The sequence below is a fragment of the Mustela nigripes genome, chromosome 12 (assembly GCF_022355385.1).
Source record: "Mustela nigripes isolate SB6536 chromosome 12, MUSNIG.SB6536, whole genome shotgun sequence".
In the NCBI taxonomy this organism is placed as follows: Eukaryota; Metazoa; Chordata; class Mammalia; order Carnivora; family Mustelidae; genus Mustela; species Mustela nigripes.
This window is the reverse complement of record NC_081568.1, coordinates 103,390,236-103,402,827: the sequence shown is the minus strand read 5'-3', so window position 1 is coordinate 103,402,827 and position 12,592 is coordinate 103,390,236. Positions and strand designations below refer to the sequence as shown.

The following is a 12,592-nucleotide window of genomic DNA, read 5'->3' as shown; positions in this document are numbered from 1 at the left end:
GACAGAAGAAGATGGTTCAAAACCCTAATTAATCTATTTACGAATATTTGTGACTGCTTGCAGTTTCCTCACCTAAAGAATCACAGGGCAAAAAAACTTATGCCTGGAGCCCTCCTCTCCGGGAGAAGAAGGTGAGAATGGGGATCCGGCAGCCCCCAAACCCATCCTCCCGTTAACGATTCCGGGGGCTGGCGGGACGGCCATTTTCCCGTTCCGGCCCGGGCCTGGGGAGCTGCTTCGGGCGCTCCAGGGCCCGCGCTCCGCGGAAGGAGTCCGGCCTATCACCCCGTCTCCGACTTCGCCGCTCACTGCCTGGGCCGTGTGCATTTTCCGCGCTCCTGAGTTGCCCGAAACTGCCCCCCAAGGTTCCCCGAAGCGGGCCGGGGGTCTCTCCGCAGGATTTCAGGAGGCGCCGCCGGGCGGGCGCAGTGACCCGCTCCCAAGCCCCCGGGCCTCCGCCCCTCCTCCCGGGGATCCCCTTTCGCCAACGGCCTCGCTGGCCCCGCAGGACACTCCCCTCCGGAGGCCGGGCCTCGTCGTCCCGCCACCGCCCCCGCCTCGCCCCCGGCCGCCCCGCCCCGCCCCGCGCCAGGCGCCGGGAGAGCCCCGGGCCCCGACCCCTCCCCCTGAACGCCCGGCCCGAGAGCGGGACGGGGGCGGCGATGGTGACTGGGCAGCGGCGCGGGGCCGGGTGCTGGGCAGGGAGGCTCCGCGGCTTCTTTCTTTCTCTGCCCCCGCCCCTCTCTCTCCTCCTTCCTTGATAGCCCCGCCGGCGGCCGCCGAGGTCGGCGCTCTCGCCTCGTCTCCTCCCCCAGCTGGGGACCCTCTCCTCTCCCCTCCCTTGCCCCCTCCTCTCGCCACCTCCTCCTCCTCCTTGCCCGAGCGGCTAGCTGCGAGGAGGCGTAACGGAAAGCCCCGGCGTGGGGAAGGCTGCGAGCTCGGAGCCGGAGACGCGGAGCCGGGGTCGGGTGAGTTGGGAGTCGCCGGGCCCCCTGCGCGCTGCGGGAGGGAGAGCCCGCAGCCCCGGCCAGGTGGGGCGGGCGGCGCCGGCGGGGAGCACCCCGCCCCGGCGCTGGCGGGACCGTCGCGGCCGGCGGAGCCCGGGCTGCGTGCGCGGCGGCTGGCGCGGGAACCTGGTTCCCGCGCCCCCGGAGCCTACGGGGAGGGAAGAGGACAGTCCCCGGGACCGGGACGGGTGTCGGATGCTGGGCATGGAAGGAAGCGGCTGCTTCGGCTCTCGTCGCCGCGGCCGCCGGCAGCAGAAATGGAAAAATTGTTCCTAGAACGGCAATTTGTCGGAAAGCCGGCGCGAGCCTAGCTCTCCCGCCGCCACTGGCGGGCTCCGACCGGCGGTTCCCGCGGGCACCGCGGCGCGCGGATTTGGGCGCAGCCGGGCGCCGAGCTCCGCGCGCTTGGTACGGCGCCTCGGGAGCCTCGCGATGGTCGCCCCCGTGGGGCTTGGTGTGTGGCGTTGGGTCAAGCCGGCCACAGACGTCAGCTGCTTTTCCAAATCTGGGCTGCATTTTTGTGGGCAGCGCAGTGATTTGGGGTGCGGGCTGGAGGAGGTGGGCGTGGAGCGGGGAAGACCACATCTGGGATGGAGGTTGAGCCCATGGGATGGCGTCAAGGGCTGGGGAAGACTCTCTGAGTGATTCTGGATGTTTTTAGGCGCAAAGTTTCCCCTCATCCCGTTTTCCCCCCATCCATTCAGCGGTCTAGTGTTCTTTGAACTGAAAAAAGCAAAAGGATTTTCCTTCATCCCGTTTAACTTTTCTCTTAATCTAGAAGGGTCCCGAGTTTCAGGAGAGTCCTTGAGCTGTTTCAGTGCGAGTAAAGGAGAGTAAAGACTAAGTCTCATCCCCCCCCCCCATCTTCACCACCCCCCCAACCCCCTCCCCGGGCCATTTCCTGTATTTCCCGTTTTCTCCCTGTGGTTGTGTGCGTAGTTGTAGGTTGCCATCAGTGACCCACATGTAAAACTACAACTTCTGTTTGCAATTGCAAAGTAGCCTGTGTAGACCAGTCTGTTTTTGAGCCACAGGGAGGAGAGGGATGAGTGCGAGGGGGGAGGGGAGCGGTTAGAGCCTCCTCCCAGAGAGTTAAACCTGAGTTATGAGTTCGAAGGACCGTTTATTATGGGCGCGTTGCTTTTCCTACACTCACTCGCTTGAGAGCTCCACCCCCAACAGGTTTAAGCGAGGATGGGTGCTAATTTCTTTGGCGTTGCCCTTTCCTGGGTGTTTCTGATTCTTTGCTCCTGGTCTTTTTAAACGCTGACTTCTTTTCAAATGGAAGAGATAGGGAACACATGCTAGCGGGAAGATAAAATGTTTTAAAGTAGCGGAAAGAAATAAAATCCAAGACTCTCATTTCTTTTTGCTATCCTACTGTGACAGGTTTGTTATTAATCTGTCAGAAATCTGATGCTGATGAAATTTGAGGGGTTTGAAGTAATACCACTATTACCGTATGGTAATATTTTTTCTAAGTGGTCACACATAGAGCAGGTAGTGTGGCTGGTTGTGGTTTGCAAAGGGTGCAGCAAACATTTTAGGCCAGGAGGGAAGACATGGTTTGTTGCAGGGAATGATAGGGGCGGGGAGGGAGAATCATTTGTCTTTGGAGCAGTCTAGTTTCGAAGAATAATTACTCTGCAAATGAACATCCTCAAATGTAATTTGAATCATGGTACATGAACTAGTCATTTGTCTTTAGGAAGGAAAAAGGATCTTTGTAGATGAGAGCAAAGCGGTGCCTTCTGGAAAAAGGAATGTATACTGTTCATTGATGTAGATGGGCTCAGAATTGATGGCACCTGCCTACAAAGATGTGTGGACTTGTGAATTAAAGAGATTTCACTGCATATAGGGGACAGGGCAGAAAGGAAAATTCCACAGTGGAAGACAGAAAAACAACGTATGGAAAAGTACATAGTGCTTTTTAATGAACATTTTGTACAGCTTCTCAACTTCTTTATTGCAAAGAATTGACAAAATAGGCGAAAATGAGACCCAGATTGGCACTGTTGAGTTCCCAGAGATCCTACTTACTATCTGAACTTTGGACAAGTTATTTAATTTCTCTCAGCCTCGGTTTCTGTATCTATAAATTGGTGGTAATAAGAGTTCAAGTCGAAGACTAATCTTGAAGATTAACCAGGATTACTTTTGTATAGAGCTTGGGGTGATGTCTTGTGCTGAGTGCTCAGAAAATGTTAATGTTGGTTGTCAACTATTTCAAATGCCCTGGAAAAAGCAGTGCCATGCAAAGCGTCGGAATGTATACCTGAAAGTGAGCTGTGGTTGCTTAAGGCAGACCCTGAGTTGAGGCTGTCCCCCTGCCCTCTGGCAGCCCACAGACAGAAACACTTGATCTTTCTAGAACATACACGCTGCATCCTTTTGGCCTATTCTGGTCAGCCTTCTCTGGGACTCCAGTCCTAGGGAGTGTGTGGTAAAAGTTCCATGTGGCTCCGAGGGCAAGAGTACGACAGGTATGGGTTGCAACTCCAGGCCTCACTGACCCTGTGTGGCAGGTTCTCAGGTTTCCAGTCCCATGAAAGTAAATATGCAAATTTTGTTTGAGGTGGGGAAGAAAACCTTAGTGGTGGACAAAAGTGTATATTTCTTGGGGAATCCTAAAAGCAACATTTTACTCAATGCTTACTGCTCTTGGAAAGCTACAAGCAGTAAGTAAATATCTAATTTCTAGAATTTTTTCCAAAAAGCAACTTTAAAGTCCGCTTTGGGGTTAATGATACACTGCCCAGTTTTTATTAAGGTTGTAACTAACACAAAGTGAACAAAAGGCATTCTTAGCAAAACACTTTCTTGAGCAGGGGAATGAGTTGTGTGTCACTCTTCTAATTGAGGAGGACTGCCTCTTTGCTCATTCATCCAATTCTTTTATCCTGTCATTCAGCAAATACTTATGAAGCCATGGGGCGGTCTCTGTTCTGGCCTCTGGTAACACAGCAAGAACCAAGAGGAGGCCTTGTCTCTCATAGAGTACACACTCTAGTTGGGGAAGCAAACTCTGTGTGTACAGGACTTCCATAAACCCAGGAAACTCCTTTTTTCTCCTTTTTTTTTTTTTTTTTTTAATTTATTTAGAAGAGCCTGTGCTAGGAGAGCAGAGAGCTGGCTGGGTGTGCTTCCCTCCCACAAGCCCGCCTGCTCAGAGGGAGTGATCCGTCTGTGGATAGCAGTGACAGGGGCAGCCAGTCCTGTGGGTTCTCTGTAGGAATAAGGGAGAAATGATTTATAAAAGTCTGTGTCCGGTTTGAATAGTGAGTGAGTAGAACCAACAGCCACATGCCATGAAAATAAATACTTTTTTCTCAGAGGTGAGATTTCTCAGCCTTAGGGAGGCAAAGAAGGAATTACAGGTCAGTTTTCATCATCAGCTTATAAAACCCAGATGTGTCCAGGGAGGAATCTGGTGTGGCACTTAAAAAAATTCTCTTGCTCTCTCCTGCTCTCTCGCTGTGTAAGGCATGAATGAAGGAATAAAGAAAAGTGGATACTTGTTTCCTTATGCACCTTCCAGGTTTTCTTTTTTTTCATCACTTTTTAAATAACATTAATACATGATGCAGTATCACTTCTCGGCCTTTTGGCTAAGTGTAATACATGATGCAATAATAATTGGATGTTTGGGATCTAGGAGACTTGCAAAGGTGTAAGATAGTCAAGGCTCTGATAGCAGTTGTGTGGACTGGAGGCAAGTTTGTATAGGGAAGACCCCGAGGGTACTGGGGTTGAGGGCAGAGCTGAGGAGTCTGAACCTCATCTCCAAAGCTGGTTGAATGGTGGGGAATTTGCAGCGGGTAGTTGACTTGCTTTATTGTGCTTTAGAAGAACTTGGTGGCTGTGACGTGGGCTGGGTGACAAGGGGAGCAGAATGGGGACCGAAGATGAGTTGGGAGGCTAGTGCAGGAATCCATGAGGAATTTGGAGAAGGAGAAGGGGAGAGGAGGGGGGAGGCCGGGAGAGATGGGTCACCCTTCCTTGGTCATCTTTTAGGTGTGGGCACTTAGTGAGACTGACCATTCACTGAGGTAAGCAGCTATGGGGACTCTCAGTCTGAGGAGACAGTGAGGACTAATGAGCTCAGCTGAACCCCAGACTGAACTGTGAGCCTTCCATGGGGAGATGCCCGGCAGAGAGCTGGAGACACAAGCAGGAAGAGAGGTCTGGAGCTAGAGATGAAAGAGGGAGTTGTTTTTATAGTAGTGGGAAGTGGTTGCCTGGTTGGTGGAGATTTATTAAATAGTGCTCCAGGTGACTGTAATTGGTGTCCTTGTAACTGAATTTTCCCCTTTTATCCTTTCAGCAGGCCTAACTGGGGATAGTCAAGCCCTTGACCTTGGCCTTAAATGACCAGTCTTTTACTGGTGTTATTTTACATACATGGTAGATCTGTTTGTTATTTTGACCTGAAATAATTAAGAGGAATAGATGTAGAATGGCTCTGAACATATTTAATAGCTAGGATGTATATAACTAGCTATTAAGTATAATGTATAACTTAATAGCTAGGATGTAAAATTGATTACCTCCCCTCCCCCAGCGCACGCGTGCGCGCGCGCACACACACACACACACACACCCCAAAATTCATATGTGGAAACCCTGATCTCTAGTGTGGTAGTATTTAGAGGTTAGGCCTTTAGGAGGTGATTAGGTTTGTATGAGTCATGTGGGTGGAGTTCCTTAGGAGGATTAGTGTCCTCAGGAGGTGGGAAAGCTAGACCAAAGCACCTGTGAGCTCCCTTTCCACCATAGAGAAGGCTGCCATCTGCAAGCCTGGAACAGGAACCAAACCTGACAGTGCCTTGATCTTGGACTCACAACCTCCAGAATAGCGAGAAAGAAATGCTGGTGAAGTCACCCAGTCTATGGTATTTTGTTATTGCTGCTCCAACCGACTATTACACAGGTGTGTGTTGTATTTCAGAAAATGCAAGATGACATTTACTTGCTGAGAAAGTAGTTTTGTGTGCATCTAGAAAATACCAAATACAGTTAAAGAGGAGTGTCGTCTGCACATTTTCTTAGTTAAACCGTAATACCCTTGGCTAGGTCAAGAGAAGTACCCAACTCTGACTCTGAGACTTGCCAGGTAAAAAAGGAGAACCTCACTGTATTTTGACTTTTCCTCCTGTGGCTTTGTTCTGATTTGGATTTAATCCCATGTTTGTTGATTAAGTGGTGCTTTGGAGAGTATTTAAAAAATATTTTAGTCAAAATTAAGTAAGGTTTCTGAGGTGTTTACTTGGGTGAATTTTTGAGGTTCCATTGAGGATAGTGCAGCCAAACTAGCTTTTAAGATCTTCATGTGGTTTCTAAAACATTAAGTACTGAATTCTGTAGTCAGTTATGGTATTTGAATGAAGACTATTGAGGGTTTTAGCAGGTCCATAGCAAATAATGTTTAACACCTACTGAAGTGACATTAGCGAGAAAAGCATTACTTTGCTTGATTCTTGTATATGGACAGAGAGGAGTTCATGAGGCGTCACCAGGTTTCCTGGCTTTTGGCAACTTCAAGGTAACACTCTGAGGATTTGCAGCCCAAGCTAGTAATATGAAGCTCAGGTGTTAGCAACAGTGAATAAGGGGCCTTTAAAGCACTCCCTGTCTGTGGAACTAAGGTTATTTCCATGTGGGCTGAATATCTCTCATCCTACAAGTGCCCAAGCTTACAGGGATCCCTGGATGTCTGGAAGGGAGCTGCACACATGCTTGTGGTTCCAGGTCGGTTGTTCCATACACCCTTTCTTGCAACACTAATTTTCTTCCCTTAGAGAGGCGTCCGTGTGAGGACGCGGTGAGGAGGCCGCCGTCTGTGACACAGGACGGAGGCTCCGAATCTGTAGGTGTCTTGAGAACTTGTACTGGGAAGACTAAGGTTTGTTTTCATGTCTACGAAGGAGAGGCTTATCTGCCTTCTTTTTTTGAAGTTTCCATATGGCCCTCGAGGGCTATTGTTGTTAATTTGAATTTCATTCATTTGTGGAATAATTAAAAGTGTGCAAAATAGACCCCAGTGAATGCCTGTTAAATTGCAGGCATGCTGTTTTGATCTGTGCACACTGTGACTCCCCTTACTGCTGTGGATTTAGGGTAAGACCAGCAGGGATTACGAACCATTGTCAGGCTGTGTAACCAGCAAGAACACCTCCCCTCACGCTTGCCTGCTTAACTGGGGTGCCACGGAAAGGAAAGCTGGCAGCCGTAGACAGTCTGGAAGGATGGAGACTGAACTTTTGACTGTTCGTGTTGGGCTAGTACGATTAGAAGTGACCAGTTATTTTCTTTATTCTCCTATTTTTCAGGCTTTCTGTAAATAGCATGTTACTTTTAAAATCAGAGCAAAACAGTTGGTGGGTGTGTGTGCTTGTGCAAATAGTTTTGGCCACAGCACTGTACATCTCCTTAAATATGTGATGCATCCGTAATAAAGCAGGTTTCTGCTTTAAAAAGGAATTGTAATTCCTGTTTGTGGTAAACACCTCCCATAGTGGGAGGCTGGGAATACAACCAAGCTTGGGTGCTGTGACCCCTCTCCCCACAGCCAGAGTGGGGCAGCTTCCTCTGAACTCTAGGCAAGAACCCATTCCTGACCCTATATTTTCCATGTTTTCCTGAACATTGTAAATGTGATTTGAGAGGTATTTCACTTATGTAGCTAAGCATGTAAATGTCTTTCTAATTGATCAGGACTTTTGAATTAAATCTGAAAAGTAATCAGTTAAATATGTACTCTACCGATATGTTAGGTTTCTTTCTTTTTTAAAAATTGTTTCAGTGTTCATTAGAACCCAGCCCAGCAGTGAGATCTTAAATACTTCTTCAGCAGCAACCTCTCCACATGCCTGGAAAATTAGAGGGGCTCTTTTTCCTCTACTGGTTCTATTGTTCAGCATTTTCTTTCTTTCCACATTGAGCTGTGTTGTCAAGGGCACCTGGAGTTCAAGCTTCCTTTCTCCTGGGGCAGGCTGCAGTTGGGCCGAATTTCACATGTTGTGTTCCAGTTCTCAGGCAGTTAGCCAGTTGTTTAAGGATGGTTGTAACTGCGTGGACAGTAGCTTCTTTTCATGTTGAGGTAAGTGGTACATGGCAGACACTTATTTAGGGCAAATTAACCTCTTAAAATTTTAAAACTTTTTTCCCTTGCCTACGGAGACAAAATTTTCTGAAATTAAAAATAATGGATTGGGTAGTCTGGGATCTGCAAACTTAGCAGGAAACAGCTTTTTTGTCTTCATAAATGTATACCACTTGGGTATTCAATATAGACTTAAGAAAAACCTGGGTCACAACTTTAAAAACGGTCTAAAATTCCATCCAGTTTTTTAAATGGCTGTCTATTCCCAGAAGATGATCTGGCGTAGAGAAGTATGTATAAACAGATACTCATACTCTGTCGTTTGCTCATTTTTATAGCAGTCATTTCAAGGTTTTTCTGAATTGGGAGCTCATAATTTGCCCCCTAATTACTAATTCTGCATGGATTTATGCTGTACTCTGTAGCATAGTGCACTGGCTTAAACAGGTGATGGGGTCTTTTTGATCTGAATTCTGTTGGTAAATGAGCATGCTTAGGTCGTCTGGTCTGCTTATGTATTTTTTTTCAGTTTGTGCTGAGGTCTGTACTTTTTTTCTCCATTAGTAACGAAAGGGCAGCATCAAAGAGAGCCAGGCCGATGCGTGGAATGTCCTAACTATAACCCGAAGCCTGAAAGAGCTGTAGCCAGGTACAGAGGCCACACTCAATGATAAGAACCCAAGTGATGGTGGTGATGAAAAAGTACGGCAGTTGTGTGGTCACCTGTGCGGATAAGTGGTTGGGGGACTGGTGAGGATAGGCTGATGAGCTTTGCTGCAGAAGGACTGCTGCATCCTTGGTCTGGAAACTAGACTCATGGACCCTAAGACTATGTGAGCTTTCTTGGCACCCACTTTAGTCAACACAACTGGCATGTTTTGAAAACATTTTAGAATGAGAAGTACCAGGTTAGATTTCCTTTTGCTGCTATATATGTGTGAGTTTTTTTTTTTTTTTTTTTTTTTTTTTTTTTTTTAAAAGGTTGACCATGGGACTTCCCGTTTCTGTCCAGATAATTTGAATTCTGACCTGGTCATCTGTCATGGCAGCCATCCCTCTGGGCTGCATGTTGTCTTCTGTAATACTTTCTGCTCACCAGTCCCTGAAGTTCTTTGAGTCACTCAGTGGTGCCACTCTGCTAAGCCTCCCCTTGTCATTCTTCTGAGTGCTCTTATTATCCAGGGGTGTGTCAGCCTTTGTAGGTGGCCGGGGGTACAGGGCTGGCATCTGTGCCAATGAATAGAGGAACCTAATCATACTTGTGATCTTGCCCTCATTAACACTGTGTTGGAACCAAGAGAGCCAGCGTTCCATGGTATTGTTTGACTTTGGATTGTCTCTATTGATTTTTAGTCGCAGGGTATGTATTTCAGCCTTCTAAGGAATATAAGAGCGAGACAAGAATGTAGGAGATTATCAGTTCTTATTGCCTCTAACTCCCAAAAGTTGGGTTTTGGATTACTAGCTAGTTTTGTACCCTGCTGATGGTGATTTGGTCCCAGGACAAACCAAGACTGACAAAAGTGTGGGGGAGAAGGCCTCCGAGAGTCTGGAGTGTTAGAGGGTAGGCTGATGACCTGGGTGTCCCACAGGTGGGGATGAAAGTCTTACACTGGTACCCCCAAACGTCAGTGAGCACAAGAATCCCTTGGATCTTGTTACAATGCAGATTCTGCTTCAGCAGGCCTGGGTGGGGCCTGGGAGTCTGTATCTCTAAATGCTTCCTGCCGCGTTGATGCTGATGGTTCTGTGGAAAACACTTTGAATAGCCAGGCCTCACACAAAGTTGGGACCTGAATAAGACTATGAACTAGATAGCTGGTGGTTAAAACCTGTGAAGTCTGATAACCAGAGGCACCTGTAGGGTCTGACTTTGCACCGGTTGCCTGCTACTTAGAGCTAGTCTGTATTGGGATGAGAGTGAAGGCCCTCAGCCTCCTCATCCATTAGGGTTTGTAATGACCACCAGGAGCAGCTGTGTAGTATTTCCTTTAGTCCTTAGGGCAGGGAGGTTCCAGAGGGTCTTTTAGGTGGGATATGATTAACCTAAAGGGCAGGTTTTATTTCTGCTAAGTTTTAGTTAAATTGATTTCCCCATTACATGTTGACTGTATTCCATAACTTTATTTATTTAAATGTTTATTTATTTATGGGAGAGAGAGAGCGCACGCGCGCACGCATGAGAGAGTGAGAGGAAGCAAGCACACACATGTGTGAACGCATGTTGGGACAGGGGCAGAGGGAGCGTATCTTCAAGCAGATTCTCTGCTGAGTGTGGAGCCTTTGGCCGGGCTTGATCTCACCACCCTTGAGATAACAACCTGAGCAGGCTGCAAGGGTCAGCTGCTTAAGCGACTGAACCACTCGGGTGCCCCTATATTTCATAATTTTGTAAAAAGATTTTACTTATTTGAGAGGGAGAGTGAGCACAGGCAGGGGAGGGCCAGAGGGAGGAGAAGCAGATGCAGGCCTGATCCCTGAGATCATGACCTGAGCCGAAGGCAGATACTTAATAGACTGAGCCACTCAGGTGTCCCTATATTTTATAATTTTATTTATATTTGTAATTTTAACTGGATAGAAGGCTCTAACTAGGGGCTTCTCCCCCTGGCATGAAGCCTGCTTCTGATGTAGTTTAGGTATATACCCCTCCTCTGAGGTTTTAACTTTATAAGACTGGAGAGGGTCCTAGGATCTGTATGTTTTTCAACAAGTTTCTAGGTAGTTCTTATGGTCAGGCAGTTTCTAGAAACAACAATGTAGAGAAACATTAATTTAGAAACCCATCCTTCTGAGCCTGTGATGTTGACCATGTCTGAGGGACACCCTTACATGTTCTTTTCTTGGCCTCTTGGGTACTGGTTTCTGTCCCATGGAATCACTTCAATTTTTATCTTGACATGTGCTTCATTTTTACAGAGAGACCCTTATCTTGGATGGGACCAAATGAAAGAGCCCTTTTTGAACAACATAAGACATCGGTTCTGTGAGGCTGTTATTTTTAGGAAGGTTTTATAGACACTGACTATTAAACACTTTTGGGCCTTCTTGGAAATACTAGGCTCTAAGCTTTGGACCTCTGTGGAGAAGTCTAAGGAATGTCCTGCAGCTGACTTTTCCCACACCCTCTCCCACTTTGGTTTAGACAGACAGCTGGGGATAATAGTGTCCCCTTTCTAAATAAATGCTGACTAGACATGGATGAGGAAGGACCCCTCATCCTCCACAGACCAGTTTGGTTCTGATCCAGGTAAGCTGACAGATTGAGGAGTTGGGCTTTCCATATCATTCTACTGACATTGACCTCCCTGTCTACAAATGCAGGGTTCCTCTCAGCCCCACCCGGGGGACCAAGTCAGTTTATGAAGTGGGTGAAGTAGGAAATGGTTGCTGTGATGGGATTGGAGGGATGGAGAAAGGGTTCTTCCCTGGTGATTCTCAGAGTGTTACATTTCCATCAGAAACTGCATCGGAAGCAGGCTTCATGCCAGAGATGTGTGGTTATTTGATCCACACCTAATTATTAGTGATTTCCTGACAGGAACACCTGTAATCTGGCAGGAACATCCTTATCGGGGTGTTAGCAATGGTCACTGAGATGAAGAAGATTCCTGCTCTGTCTGCAATTATGTATGACAGCATCAAAGTCCCCAGGAACTGCTGAGTGCAAGTCAGAAGCTAGTCTATTAAAAATTAAAAAAATAATTTGGAATTCACTTAACTGTTGTGCCTAAAATTTTATCACTGGAGAAATTGGGTGAAACACTTCTCTTTAAACCTCTTCTTCAACATGTAAGCATCTATAGAACAGAGAACACATTTTTTATTTGTACCTTCATAGGAATACTTTCGTAAAATGCTTCTCAAAAGCAGTTGGCTAGGATCGGGGGAGAGTGGACTCTGACTTGATGGGGTGAAGTGTGGGGTCTGGACGAGGAGAGCAGTGCCACAGGGGATGGCTAGAGACAACAGGTATGTGAGGAGGTGTGTGGGGCCACTCACCAGGGGCCACAGTGAGCTGGGAGTGCAGTGGGCAGAACTGGTTCTCGTTCACTTTGTGTGTGTGTGTATGTGTGTGCAGGGGACTCAGAGAGCCCCCGTGTGTGTATGTGTGTTCGGGGACTCGGAGAGCCTTGATGATGTGTGTGGCATATTTCACATACACTTGACCAGTTGTGATGAAAAGCCGGGTGATTTATTTAAGAAAATTAAGATTAAACATCATAATTGTACTTGGGATTATTTTGCTCTTTTTTATAAGTCTGTTTGATTTTGAGAGAAAAGCTGAGGAAATGATTTAGGTTCTGTACCTGCTTAACAGGTGAACTTGGCCAGTAGGAGAGAACTTCCTCTGTGTAGGGGCTTTTTTCCTAGTCTGTTCTGAGAAGGGCTTGACTCTTCTGAGAGGCTGTGCCACTTAGAAAGTGTGTGTTAGGGGGCGCCTTCACACACCTGCCTTCGGCTCAGGTCAAGATCTCAG

At 47.4% G+C, this 12,592-nt stretch overlaps 1 long non-coding RNA gene across 3 annotated transcripts in view; it reads left to right on the top strand.

Annotated features, from left to right (window-relative positions):
• Positions 1–577: 577 nt before the first annotated feature.
• LOC132028754 (uncharacterized) overlaps positions 578–12,592 on the top strand; it is an 89,200-nt gene continuing 77,185 nt past the window's right edge. For all 3 annotated transcript variants that reach the window (XR_009407529.1, XR_009407530.1, XR_009407528.1), the window contains exon 1: positions 578–968. This is a non-coding gene — a long non-coding RNA (uncharacterized LOC132028754). The remainder of the gene's footprint in view (positions 969–12,592) is intronic.